Source organism: Polypterus senegalus, chromosome 3 (assembly GCF_016835505.1).
Source record: "Polypterus senegalus isolate Bchr_013 chromosome 3, ASM1683550v1, whole genome shotgun sequence".
Classification (NCBI taxonomy): Eukaryota; Metazoa; Chordata; class Cladistia; order Polypteriformes; family Polypteridae; genus Polypterus; species Polypterus senegalus.
The window spans coordinates 293,819,582-293,834,391 of NC_053156.1; the positions used below are offsets into that span (position 1 = coordinate 293,819,582).

Here is a 14,810-nt window from a genome sequence, read left to right on the forward strand (position 1 = left end):
TTCCGGTGCTTAATCTATTACTCACCCGGGTCAGGTAGGACCACCACAGTCCTTGTACCATCTGTATGTTAGAGCTCCCTTCTGACGGCCCCCTCACAGAACCCAACAGGGCAGACCCAAGAGACCTCAACTCTCAGGCTGCCCTGCAGGTGTGTCCATACTAGGGCTGGCGAGACAGGATGCTGCCACCTAGTGTACTAGCAGGGAGTTGACCACTGTGTAGACCTTCCAGATTCCCAAGTGATGCTGCTCAGTCCATCCCGATGAAGCCACTGTAAAATCTTGGCATAGAAAGGGGATATCGACCCCTTCCCTGGCCTTCTGTTACCAAGGCCCCCCTAGCCAGGTAAAGGCAGATATGAATGTTGAACATACATGCACAAGTGTAGCTGCATTTTGCTAATATATTTTTTTCCATTTATGATTTTATTTGAAGAAGATAACATTACATACGAACAAGTCTAACTTAGACAACAAAGAAAATAACGTTACATACTGCGAAAGATCAGACTCGACACACTTAAAAAGGTTTGAGGCAGCCACCCGTATATTATCCCTGGCTGCAATGGGTTGATTTGTTTGACAGAAGTGTCTTGGTTGGAGTCCAGACATGAACTGACCGAGGTTTATTAAGATGGTGGTTTTAAGTGGGAAGACCGGAAGTGGTGAACAGGAACCGGAAGTGACCTCCTTCTGACATCATCGTAAGAGCCGAAACCGGAAGTGATGTCACCACAAACATTTGTCAAAACTGAAAGTGACAACATCTCAGGCACCGGGAAACGGAAGTGACGTCTTCAAGGATGGGTCAGAGAGGTTTTCCCTTGGCTGGTCTGCTAAGACAACGGAAGAAGGTTAAGTGCACCCCGCCACCCCGTGGCCTGGCGTGGAATTACCCTTCACTTGGTCCGTACAACGTCCTCCTACTCACACGTGCGTGACAATACAAACTAGTCAAACTTAACTAACCAGAATTATCGTAAATTACCGTATATACTCGAGGATAAGTTATCCCACGGATGAGTCGGGACTTGATTTTACCATATAATTTCTGGTATTTTATAATGTCGGTCATATAAGTTGAATGCGAAAAACTCACCCTATTGGTCAGAGAGAGAGTCCACGGGGCACACTGCCTTTTTTCTCTATGTTGGTCCGGCAATGCGCTGTATCAGCGTATACTCCTAACCTCTCGCTCTCCCTATTGTGCCTACGTGACTACATGGTAATAGCCAAACTATTCCAAAGCGGCGTTTGCACTGTTTTGTGTATTTTGTATTTCACACCTTTATCGTAAGAGCATCCCTTATCTACGATGGAGCGTTCGATCAGAAGAAAATATAAAACTGGTTTTAAATTAAACGTTGTTGAAGTGGCGAAAGAAATTGGCAACTGTGCTGTTGCAACAAAATTCAATTCATCTGAGAAACTGATGCAAGATTGGAGGAGGCAAGAAAATGTAAAAACTGAGGAGATCGTTCCTCCCCCCCACTATGCGACTCTTCAATTCCACCCGGGGGAGTAAATGCGAACATTAATTTTATTTTAATTCTTTTCATTTTTATTACTATTTAATTTAATATTGTTTCTTTGTATCAGTATACTGCTGCTGGATTATGTGAATTTCCCCTTGGGATTAATAAAGTATCTATCTATCTATCTATCTATCTATCTATCTATCTATCTATCTATCTATCTATCTATCTAGTATATACGGTAACAAAGTGTTCGACATCAATAACAAAAAATCGTTTACTACTGGTACATTTGTACCATAGCTTAAAATTATTTACGCTTCATGGGTGTTTAATAAGCTAATATCAGAAAGTACTGTCATGTTAAATAAACTGTAATGAATACTGAGATGGAAAGACAGTGCCAGACGCAAGCACACACACGCACACACACCGAATAGCAATTAAAACCAACAACAGGTGTATTTATTTAACAAGAATAAATCATCTGTCTGTGTTTTATCTTGGTAGAGTAATATATATATTGCTCTACTGTCCCCTATTGTATTATTAATATGTAGCCTTAGAATACCTAATCTCACAGACTTACAACTGTATATAACTTATCCCCACCTTCCCTTCTATATCTATAACCTCAGGCAATTAGATGTAGTAAAAAGACAAGCAGGAGTTAAGTTACACATAAAATAATGTATTACTGATAATATTCATAAATAATAACAAAATGCAAAGTACATTTGAATGTTGGCAACCATACAACCTGATAAAATGGTGATGTGTAATTCAGGTGGCACACAGACTTGCAGTTACTTAAAATGTCTCTAGTTAAGGCATCGTTGGTGCTCAGCTTTCAGCCACATGTCTGTTCAATATGGCTGCTGAGCTGTGCTCTTCATTGTGTTGTCTTCATCATCACAGGTTAGCAAGAGAGATGCTTCTTCATATGTGGGTCAGTTAGAGAGAGAGAGAATGTGGTTGAGCAAGCAGATTTATAGGTTTTCTGTCCAACTCCCTACAGCGAATAGGATATCATGGTACTTGAAGGCTTCTGAGACAAGCCAATTCCAAACAGCCATACCTCAGACCAATGGGTGAAATAGAACATCTTATCTCCTGCCCCCCCAAGACCATATATTACACTAACCTGGCTTTGTGTGGGGGATGGGGGAAAAGACTTTAGCAAAGAAATGCTCATCAAACTGGTTTAAGACACACACCCCAAACCCTGTCGTAAAATTACAAAGAAAAGTCGTAAACATGGGGGGGATAAACAAGAATGCCTCTCACCAAGGTACCACTAAATTACATTGGTTTGCCTAAATTATAAATAAAGACATACAAAACATTTATCAAGTTATATGCAAAATCTTACATCACAACAGTCTGTAACCCGGGAAGCCTTACCAACCCCATGTTGCATTTCCCAATTTTACATTTAAGCAGATCCAGCCTGTTGTGTGCACAAATGGCACATGCTGATCGATGTTTGTTCATTCCACAGTTCCCCTGACTGGTCAGAATGATTCATCATGAGAATGTTGGTAACAGAGGGAATCTTAATACACATGAACAAGGATCTCATACTTTTCTCCCTGTGGACAAATTCAATTAGTTGTTCAATGTCTGGATTACACATTTTAGTTCTAATTATAATGTCCTCACTTGTATTTTTTATTACCATAACTCATTCACATAGATGTCCAGTCCCCATCCTGGATTTTCCAGTCCCTGTGATTCTATCATATGAAACCCATCCAGAATTAAAATAGCATTGTCTGAAATAAGAGGTTGTAAGCCAGTTCTCTACAGCACCCAAAATGTCACAGGTGACTAGCCATGAGATCATGAGAGCAGGTCATCCGTCTTACTTAAAAGCAGTCGGACATTTCTCATTACACGGGTCAGGCCAAATCTGAAAACTTTCCACTTTACTCTTATCTCCACTCCAGATCTTTGTCCTTTCCATCACTGGATGAACTGCTCCTCTGATTAGATGGGGGTGATTGCAGTGCTACCAGCTGAGCATCCATCCATCCATTTTCCAACCCATTGAATCCAAACACAGGGGTCTACTGGAGCCAATCCCAGCCAACACAGGGCGCAAGGCAGGAACCAATCCTGGGCAGGGCGCCAACCCACCGCAGGACACACACCAAGCACAATTTTAGAATCACCAATCCACCATGTCTTTGGACTGTGGGAGGAAACCGGAGAACCCTCACACAGACACAGGGAGAACATGCAGACTCCACGCAGGGAGGACCCGGGTAGTGAACCCGGGTCTCATAACTGCGAGGCAGCAGCGCTACCCACTGCACCACCGTGCCACCCCCAGCTGAGCATGGGAATCGTTAATATATCCCACTTATAAACAGGATTAATTAGTGAAATGCTGCTACACTTATCTGTTTAGTTATGCTTAACATCTGTAACTGCCTTTTAGTAGTTTGAATAGTGTGAGCAGCACTATATAAATGTAATCAATTAATATATTTCTTTTATTTTTTTTTATTATCATTATTATTTACCTGCAAATATTTGTTTATCCGCTAAAAACCAATCCAGGGGTGTCGAACTCTGGGCCTGGTGGGCCGCAGTGACTGCAGGTTTTCATTCTCACCCTTTTCCTAATCAGTGACCAGTTTCACTGCTAATTAACTCCTTTTCCTTCATTTTAATAGCCCTGTTTTTAAGGATTTTGTCCTCTTGATTCTTTTCTTCATTAAATGGCAGCCAAACAGAAATGAGATGTGAAATGAGCCAAAAGATGACCATCTAAATTGGGGGGCTTCAAACTCCAAACAATTCCATTCCCACCAGTCTCTTAATGAGAAGCTGATTCTTGTCGTTAATTAAACCCGTTATTTAATTCCATGGCTTGTTGCTGCTCTCATTCCGTCACAGCCGACATTTCCAAAACTTTGATTTTCTGTTTTTTCCTAACAACATCGTCTAAATGTTTGTGTGACCAGAGAGATCAACCTTACTGAGACCTTCACCTTTCTTTATTTTCAGATGTACAAAACAATCAAGTGCTTGGGAACGTCTTTTTTGGGGGAAAATAAGGCATATGAATTAGTAAAAAAAATGAAAGTGAGATATAAAGTATCTGTGTGAGGTAAAGTGTTATGGTTGCACAATGCCTGGAGCTGGGATCTGCATTTTGTTTTTCTCCCGTTGATGACTAGGTTGGTTGGTGGTTCTAAACTTCCACCACATTTCTTTGATTTTTCTTTCTCTCCTCACATACAGTATTTCTTCTCTTAGTACCAGGGTGCCCAAGTCCAGCCCAAGGATGGTCACAGTGGCTGCAGGTTTTTGTTCTGGCCCAGTTTGTCAATGAGATGCCAGTCCTTGCTTATGATGAAGGTTGCCACATCGTGTCATTCCTACGTTGTACGTTTCTCCTTCCCAAGTTTATCGTCCATACAATTTGTGATAGTGATTGCCATTTGTTTACCTTTTTGCTCTTCCATTTCTTTCCATATACTTTATTAAAACAGTGTCGCTTTCTGGGGTGCCCTTGAGCAGACCCCCAAAGGCAGAGCACAGCTGGAAAAGCTCAGATCTTCAACAAAGTAAACTGAGCAAAAGAAGTACAATGAAGAGTATAATGGAAGAATTAAGAGAATAAACATTATGCCCCTCTGGGTCTTGGTCTCCTCAACCATGCCATCACTAGCAGTGACAATACGCTCTCCTTACCTCCCCTTGACACCTTCCAAACATTCCTACACTCCATTTAATATGCTGGCCTACTCTCCATCCTCCTCCACTCCACCAGGGGAGCTCCACTCCTGACTCTTGTTAAGTTTACCCTGCGGAAAAATTTGCAAAAAATCCAAGAAGATATGTGTTCACATGTAACAGAAACACGTAAACACCATAACATCAACATAAATCCAGTAGGAAGGTCTGTCGAGGGTCCACTCGTGCTGGTGCAGATTTAGTATACGTCCTTCATGAGACAGTCACCTACACACAGCCTGACATTGTAATTAGGTATGTAAGAAACCAACCGGGTCAGCCCGTTTACTACAAGCATCCGAAAACTAAAACAAAATGGTAGCAAAACAACGGCTTCTAAAAAAATATTCATCTCAATCGAGCGGGTCTGCGTCTGGGAGCTCATTCATGCAGAGCGTAGTTCCTTCAACTGAGACACCATCTTCTGGGAGCCCTCGGATTTATACCGTCCTGACCTGAAGGGGCGTGGCTTAATTAAGCGGGGTGTGTGACTGGGGTTCATCTCAAAGCTAAGGAGGAGAAAAGAAATGATATGGTTAGCGTTGGCGCCCCCTCTTGTCCTGATTTGTTATTGCATTCCTTATCAGAGCCTGGAGGGTGATCCTCAGACGCCCATGCGTGACACAAGACAGTAGAAGCGGGTTTCTTTGCGTACTCTTCTTACAATATTTTTTCTGTTGCTTGCACGTTAGCTTTTATAATGTCAGTGTCTGATCTACATGATCGATGCACCATTTGCGTTATTACGGACTACCACAGTGCATTGGCTATGTGACGTCCACATTTCCACTGACACAAACATTGACAGTTGCTGCATTGTTTTTAGTGTTTAGTGGGTTAACTAATGTCTTTCTTGTACTTCCATTTGATCACAATCACTTTGTCTTTTCGCCACGGAGCTTAGAACATTCAGGCGATCAAATTCACCAGGGATATCACGGAGATTCATGATGCATGAGATTCACTATCCGTGTCAATGTCTGATGACCTGTTCACATTGTCATCAGTGTCACTTGATTCAATTAATGGTTCAGTCTCAGTTTGTTCTAAAACTGGATTTACATTTTTTTTGTTTACAAGCTTTTGTGTGTTTTGGTTGAAGGCTCTGCACCTCTCATGAATACTGATGAGTTACAATGAAGTGGCAAAATGGATAGAATTTTTTTGCAGCATGACGTTATTTTACTACCCACTAGATGGCAGCAGAATGTTCTCCCGAGTGTTATTCAGGCTTAACACTGTACAGCCCCGGACACAGACAGGCAGACATCGATACTCAAAAACACCCACGTTTATTTACAATTAAAAGTGTCCATAAAGTCCCGCACAGCACACAGTGCCCCTGAACCAACCACCCTTAGAGTCCAGGCCTTCCAATGCACCTTCCTCTTCTCACCGCCGCCACTCTTCTCCTCCGAGCTTCATCCTCTTCCTCCTGACTCCAGCCCCTGACTGGAGGGAAGCGGTCTCTTTTATTCCCAACCGGACATGCTCCAGATGCCCTCAAGATGAACTTCCTGCGACACTTCCTGGGGTGACGGAAGTGCTGATTTCCAGGGCTCCACAATCGTCCGGACGCCCCCTGGCTCCTATAGGGTTGAGCTTCCATGCTCAATTCTCATGGCTCCCATACAAGCCAGGGAGGCTGCCCTCTCGTGGGCCGAGGGAGGCATAGTCCCTCTTTCGGTCCTTCTAGGTGTCCCGGCTGGGCACAGCCCCGAGCCTTCCGCCATATAACATATCCTGAGAGACACTCGGGCTTAACCATTTTTACATTGCATTCTGAGCCCAAGAGACAAGGAGGTTAAAGGAATATACCACCCAAAAAGGACCATTTGGTTACATTTTCTTACCATGTTCTTATGAAGGGAATTAGTCCAGTGGATCAAGACGGTGACTTTAAAATGAGTTCATCAAGAACACGGGGACACAGTTGGAAACTTGTTAAGGGGAAATTTCACACAAACATTAAGAAGTTTTTCTTTACGGAAAGAACGATAGACTCTTGGAATGAGGGACCAAGTAGTGTGGTGGAGAGTATGACTTTAGGGACTTTCAAAACTCGACTTGATGTTTATTTGGAAAAAATAAGTGGACATGACTGGCGAGCTTTGTTGGGCTGAATGGCCTGTTCTCGTCCAGAGTGTTCTAATGTGTGTTGTTTGTAGTGAAGGCTGAGAAAAATCATCATATTTTTATCGAGAACGAAGTCAACAAAATTCTTGATATGAGTCAATGGGCACCAAAAATTTGAAAATGTCCATGAAACAACTCAACTCAAATTACTCACGTCATATAATCTACCTGTCAGGTATTCAGTCATATGCTCCAAACATGCATTTTGGCTAAAAAAAGTTTGTCATGCACAACAAGAGTGTGTTACAAAATTGAGCTTTTGTACAGAAGATCTGCCTCTCCTTTATTCATTGTTCGCTAAGCACAAATTCAGTATTTCCAGTATTTTCAGCATTTCTGTCCCGTGTTTGTGAAATGTCAGCGTTCAATTGAACTTCTGTTTGTTGAAGCCCCTCAGATATGCACAGACATGACACAATACTGTCCAGCTGACCATGTTTTCACATGCCTTTCTTTAACTTTTGATCTCTAGTTGTACACATCAGTCCAACCACACTCTACAATGCTGATATCACGTGAAGCGGATGGTAGCCAATGAATGAGCTGTTACTGGGCAAGACTCCTGACCAATAGATGAGGCCTTCAATTCAGAAGCTCAATATCCTTTGAGCTCGCTGCTCTGTCATTCATGAGAGGATTTTCCAGAATTGGTTTATTTTACGATATTCTAGCAAAAATAGTTGGGTTCAACAGTCCAAAGCAACAGAGCGTGCAGCAGAGAGGTGAAGAAGAGTGTGCAGACAGAGTGGACTGGGTGGAGATGAGCGGAAGGAGTCATTTGTGATAGAAGAGTATCTGCAAGAGTGAAAGGGAAGGTCTAGAAAATGGTGGTGAGACCAGCTATGGTGTTTGGTTTGTAGAGAGTGACATCGACGAAAAGACAGCAAGCAGAGCTGGAAGTGGTGGAGCTGAAGTTGCTGCAATTTTATCGAAGATAGACAAGATTAGGAATGAGGATATTAGAGGGAACAACACGGGTACAACAGTTTGTTGGCCAAGTGAGAGAGGCGAGATTGAGATGGTTTGGGCACATGCAGAGGAGACATGAGGGGGCAGCTGGAAAAGGATAATAAGGATGGTACTGCCAGGCATGAGGAAAAGAGGAAGGGCAAAGAGGAGGCTTATAGATGTGGTGAGGCAGTCGGTATGGCAAATAATGATGTAAAAGACAGGAATAGATGGAGATGGATGATCTGCTATGGCAGCTGCTAAATGGGAGAAGCCGAAAGAAGAAGATTCTAGCAAAAATACTTGCGTTTTGGACATTGTGAGCATGCGACTGGGTATGTGATGTATGGATTATGTGACTTTAGTAATTTGAGTTTTTTTTTTCATGGAAGTATGAATTTTGAGTGCATCTCCTGCCTGGAATAAAATCCATCTTGACTTATTGCAAGGTTTTTGGACTTTACACCTTACTGCTTTGATCAGAGTCTTCTCTAAAAAGTTGGCTACTATTTACTGTGGTAAGGCAACACTTTGATTTGGCTGTGGGACAGATGTGAGGTCATTGCTATGGCAATCTTTCCCATGATGCACTGGGTGATGTAATCAACGTGACAATATAAAGGTCAGCACATGCATTCCCGGATTATCCAAGATCGATTTAAATATTGATTTTTCAATCCTTATTTGTATTTATTTATTTTTTTCTGACTTCGGCCAACAGAAACTAGCGCTGAACTTTTGACGTGGATTTTTGCCTAGAGATTTTGGACCCTTAGATTTTCTTTCTGCCTTTCGGTTTTTCACCCATGCTTGTTTTTTGACCTCTTCCTTTCCTCCTGGTCATCAGTCATAACATTTTCCACTGACTACCTTGAGGCTGGAGTGCCACTCCTGCTATTAAGTACTCATTAATCAGCCAGATCATCAAAAGTGATTTAAATGTCAATTAGCTAACTAAGAAATTATATGTCCTAGGGTTAATAGACCATTAACGTCGTCTCATAAATAATACAGATGGAAAGAAAAATATTTTAACTTTTGATTTTGATACTTTGTTAATCCCTGAGGGGCAATTGTCCTTTTCACATTGTACATTAAGTGTAGCAATCAAATCCGTCCATCTGTTTTCAAATCTGCTTACCCAGAGCAGGGTCACAGAGAAGCTGGAGCCTATCCCAGCAAGCACTGGATGCAAGTCAGGCCCAAATCCTGGACAGGACGCCAGTCCATCACTGGAAAAACAAATGACCAGCGTATTGAACAGAAACTTGCATTTGCAAAGAAAGACTGCCAAATATAGTCAATGTGCCAGCATGCCACCCAGAAGGCATAGCGTGAGGCTCTTAAATGAATATAAAGGCCGAAATCTTGTTCTTTGTTATAAGCTCTTGCTTGATAATGCCCTTCACTTTCTGTAGAATATGAATTCTTATTTATGAGTATTATAATTTATTAAAAGTATAGCTGAGCCCTGCTGTTTCAATCCCATGACCACCATAGACAGACCCTGGCAAAATCAGACAGGAGCCCAGACGAGCCAATAAACAGCATCAAAGGATCCCACAGTGTCCTCTAATGACTTGGGGCTGCCACCATAGCACCAGATGTTCTTTAAATGTACTATATGGCCAAATGCTTGTGGACACCTGACCATTATACCTTTATGGGCTCGTTGGACGTCCTGTTCTAAAATCATAAGCATTAAATGTGGACCCAGCCAGACCCCCATAACAGCCTCCACTCTTCTTTCCACGAGATTTTGACATGTGTCTGTGGGAATCTAGGCTCATTCAGCCAAAAGAGCATTTGTGAGGTCAGGTACTGTTTAATGTTGGATGAGAAGACCTGCCTCACAATCGACATTCTGATTCCCACCCAAAGGTGTTCAGTAAAGTTCAGGTCAGGGCTCTGTGTCTTCATGGACACGGATTTGTACACAGGACTAGAGAAACTGGAACAGAAGTGGGCCTTCCACCAACTGAAGGGCATGATTGTCTGAAATGTCTTTGTCTACTATAGCATGAACGATACCCTTCACTAGAACCAAGGGACCAAGCCCAAAATCCAGTGATTATCTCTCATCTACCCAACTTTATAGCAGGCACAATGCAGTCCGGAAGGTCATGTTCTTCTGGCATCCACCAAACGCAAATTTGTCCATCAGACTCCCTGATAGTGAAGCGTGATCCATTACTCCAGAGAGCACGTTTGCACTGCTCAAGCGGGCAATGGCAGCGTGCTTTACACCACTCCAGCCGACGCTTGACATTGTGCATAATGATCTGAGGCCCATTTCATGAACTTCTTGGCATACAGTCCTTGGGTTAACTACAACTTTACAACTTTATTTTGATATTTGGCTTTTTACAGAAGCTCTTTAGATAAATAAATGTATGCATAGGTCTGATCACAATCTGGAATTTGGTGGGTTCCTACCAGGAAACGCTTATGGTTGGTTGTCAATGTCAATTTATTTATATAGCACATTTAAAACAACATAGTAATGCTGCGGCCAAAGTGCTTTACAATAATAGAATAAAAGAAAAAACAATAGACAATAAAACATAAATAGTAATAACATATATGAACATAAAATAAGATACATAATAAATAGAAATAATGTTATATAATCACAAAGAGGAATCCATCAGTATTACTGAAGGTCACGGAATGCAAGTGAATGGAAATGAGTCTTTAGTCTCGTTTTGAATTGTAGACGACTCCTTTATATGACGAGGTGAAGAGTTCCACAGGCGAGGAGCAGCAGCTGCAAAGGCCCTGTCCCCCTTTGGTTTTACATTTGGTACGAGGGACAACAAGAGACAACTGACCAGAAGATCTAAGCACTCTAGATGGCTGGTGTAAAACACATAATTCAGATAAATAGGCAGGAGTGAGCCCGTGTAAAGATTTAAAAGCAAGCAACAAGATTTTAAAATCAATTCGAAAACTGACAGGCAGCGAGTGTAAAGAAGTTAAAATAGGAGAAACAGACAAACATCCGCCACGCTCTCTCAGTTGTGAGAAGAAGGTCATAGATTTGTGATATACAGTACCTGCCAAATAATCCAAAGAGTACTTAAGACGTGTTTCGCCCTAATTGAGGCTCCTCAGGTGTACGCAGTTTTGCTTCCCCCTTACCTGGTAGGTAACCACCCAAATATCAGAGTGTAATGAGACCTATGCATGTAATACTCTGATATTCACCCTCTCAAGTAAGTGAACCAGTTGCCGTGGCACAGCGTCTGAGGCCTTGCCTTGGGCGCTGATGTCCGAGGTTCGATCCCTGCAAGGGAAAGGAGACTGTATGGCTTTGTGCCCCTGTTGACAATGAAACACCTGAACTCAATAATTTGGAGGGGAGTCCGTGTTCTTTTGTCCAGTTGATGTGTAGTTAAGAGACTGTATCTGGCCAGTAGCTCCATCTGGTGGTTCTAACAAGTGTCGCTAGTGGTTTTCCTTTGTAACGTACAGGTGGAATGCTATTAGAGTCACCGAGTTGGGGGGACAATTATCGGTTTTACATAACATACTTCAGAATATTTTTTCCCTGTGAAACAGTAAATAACCTATATATTAGAACCTCATTTTTCTAATTATGAGAAAAGGATATTTAGCTGAACAAGTTTGTCCATCCTGTTCACCCAGATTGTCCAAAAGAACCTCAAGTTGAGATTTGCAGGTCCCTAATGTCCTGCTGTCCACCCCACTACGTGGTCATTAATTTCACGTCTCTGGGCTTCTTTCTAACGTCTGTGTGAAATCTGCCCTCACCAAGTTTGTCCTCATGTTCTTCTGCCTTTGGACAACTGGAGGTTTCAGATGTTTGCTCTTGGGTACACATCCCTTTTGTTCTGAACATCACACTCTTTGCTATAGTTTTAGTGTTTCCATATTTGTCAAATGGTATAATTCACATAGGGAGTCATCGGCAGGGCTGACGCAACAGTGCCTTATGCTTTCATTGAGCGTTGTGACCACCTTGCCCATTAGTACAGTGTTACGAATTTGGTATGGTATCGTCATTTTTGTGTTTGTGGTACGATTGTGTCAGGTAGAGTGACTCGCTCAGGGTCGTGCTGGATATTTGGTAGTAAGCAAGATGGCAACCATATGCTTGACTGAGTGGCGACAACTCACCACGTTACTTCTTAAATGCTTCACATTTCCATGTGGGACGCTTTCAGGTTGTGTTGTGTGCCCTGCCATGAACAGATGGTACCATTTATGAGAACTTAGTAGGATTGACTCAGCGACCCCTTCACTGATCCAATAATCCTGCGCCCACATTAGGCAAATTCTGATAGCAACAGACCATTCAGTCCATCCCAACAAAGGTCACCAATCCTACCCATCTACGTTCTCCAAAATAACATCACGTCCATGTTTTCCCTATGAAGTCTGCACATTCTCCCCACGCCCGTTTGGGTTTTATTCCATGTTCTTGGCTCTTTTTTCAAATTCTGCATGTTAAATTTGTGGGTTTGGGTTGTCGTATGTGACACTCTGGTGCATCACCCAACACTGTTTTTGACTTGCACCATGAACTGAATTAAGCAGCTTTGAGAGTGAGATAATAGCTATTATGAGGGGCTTGGTGACAAAGTGGTTTGGGACAGTACCTTACAGATCCCGTCCACCCATCCCCATTTTCTCTGTTTTTGGTGGTTTTTATCCCACATCTCTAAAGTTTATTTGGCCTGCTCCCATACCACCTGCACTTCAGAACAGGTCACCCACCTGAAGCTAAGCACATTCAGGCCCGGCCAGTACTTGGATGGGTGGCCAACCAGGAAAAGCTTGGGTTGCTGCCTGAAGAGGTGATGGTGAAGCTTACCCCGTGGTCTGAATGTGAGTCCCAATGCCCCTGTGCTGTAAAAGGTGGCACTGTCCTTCAGATGAGATATAAAAACTAAAGTTCTGACTCTCAGTGGTCAGAAAAAAAAATCCCTGGGCATCCTTCGTAAAGAGTAGGGTGTCTCCCAATGTCCAGGCTAAACTGCCCACCAGGGCCCAGCCATTCTGGCCCCCAAATCATCCCCTATTTGTAATTGTCTCTTTCTCTCTCACCCCTTCAGCACCTAACAGCTAATGTGTGGTGAGCATACTGGCACAAAAAATGGTTGCCGGCACATCATCCAGGAGGATGCTGCACATTAGTGGTGGCAGAAGTGGCTCCCCACTCTCTATGTAAAGCTCTTTGAGTAGTAAAAAAAGCGCTATATAGATTTAAGAAATGATTATTATTAATACTCCCAAATTAGATATGTATGGAGGCTCTGATCGAGGCTCCTGAGTGAGGAGTCTGAGTGTCTAGGCTTGTGAGTGTCCTGATAAAAACCAACAGCCAGGCCTTTACTGAGCTCTTGGACACGGGCATCAGCAGTGTGTCTGTCTGTGGAGAGAGTGTCGACCTCATCGAGAGGTTTACTTACCTCGGCAGTGACATTCACGTCTCCGGTGACTCTTCCTAAGAAGTTAGTAGACAGATTGGGCGAGCATGGGGAGGGTCATGAGGTCACTGGAAAGGTGTGTGTGGCGCTCCCGAAATCTCTGCTAAAGGAAGAAGGTCCAAGTCTTTAGAGTCCTGGTGCTTCCTGATTGTGAGACACTGAGATGAAGACTGGACTCCTTCAGTGTCTCTTCAGAGAATCCTTGGGTACCGCTGGTTTGACTTTCTGTCGCTCATGGCGTCCCGAATGAAGCACATGACCTGCATTGTGAGGAAGCGTCAGTTACAGCACTACGGCCATTTAGAGCGTTTTCCCGAGGGTGATCCGGCTTACAGGACCATCATTGTTAGCCAGCTCAAATAATAATAATACATTTTATTTGTATAGCGCCTTTCCCATGCTCTAATCATTGTGCCAGTGCACTCCACAGTTACAGTTTGTACATGAAGGAAACTAAAATGAGGGTCTTTAGCACAGTCTCCACTCCATTGGTCTGCTTCAATAAGGTGCCACATGAGAGGTTGGGCATCAAGTTAAAAGAAGTGGGAGTTCAGGGTGATGGTGTGAGGAACCTCATCAGAACTGGCCGATGTTAAGAGTGGTGTTCCACAGGGGTCAGCTGCTATTTTTAATATATATAAATGATTTAGATAGGAATATAAGTAACAAGCTGGTTAAGTTTGCAGATGATACCAAGATAGGTGGATTAGCAGATAATTTGGAATCCGTTATATCATCACAGAAGGACCTGGACAGCAGACAGGCTTGGGCAGATTTGTGGCAGATGAAATTTAATGTCAGTAAATGTAAAGAATTACACATAGAGAGTCAAAATATTAGGTTTGAATACACAATGGGCAGTCGGAAAATCGAGAGTCCACCTTATGAGAAGGATTTAGGAGTCATAGTGGACTCTAAGCTATCAACTTCCCAACAGTGTTCAGAAGCCATTAAGAAGGCTCACAGACTGTCAGGTTATATAGCGCCTTGACGTGTGCAGTACAAGTCACAGGAGGTTCTGCTCGGTCTTTATAACACACTGGTGAGGCCT

General features: G+C 42.8%; 1 protein-coding gene across 1 annotated transcript in view; it reads left to right on the forward strand.

Moving 5' to 3' along the window:
- The window catches only part of runx2a (RUNX family transcription factor 2a), a 125,051-nt gene that overhangs the window by 69,121 nt on the left and 41,120 nt on the right, over positions 1 to 14,810 (forward strand). The gene's annotated exons all lie outside the window — the stretch shown is intronic.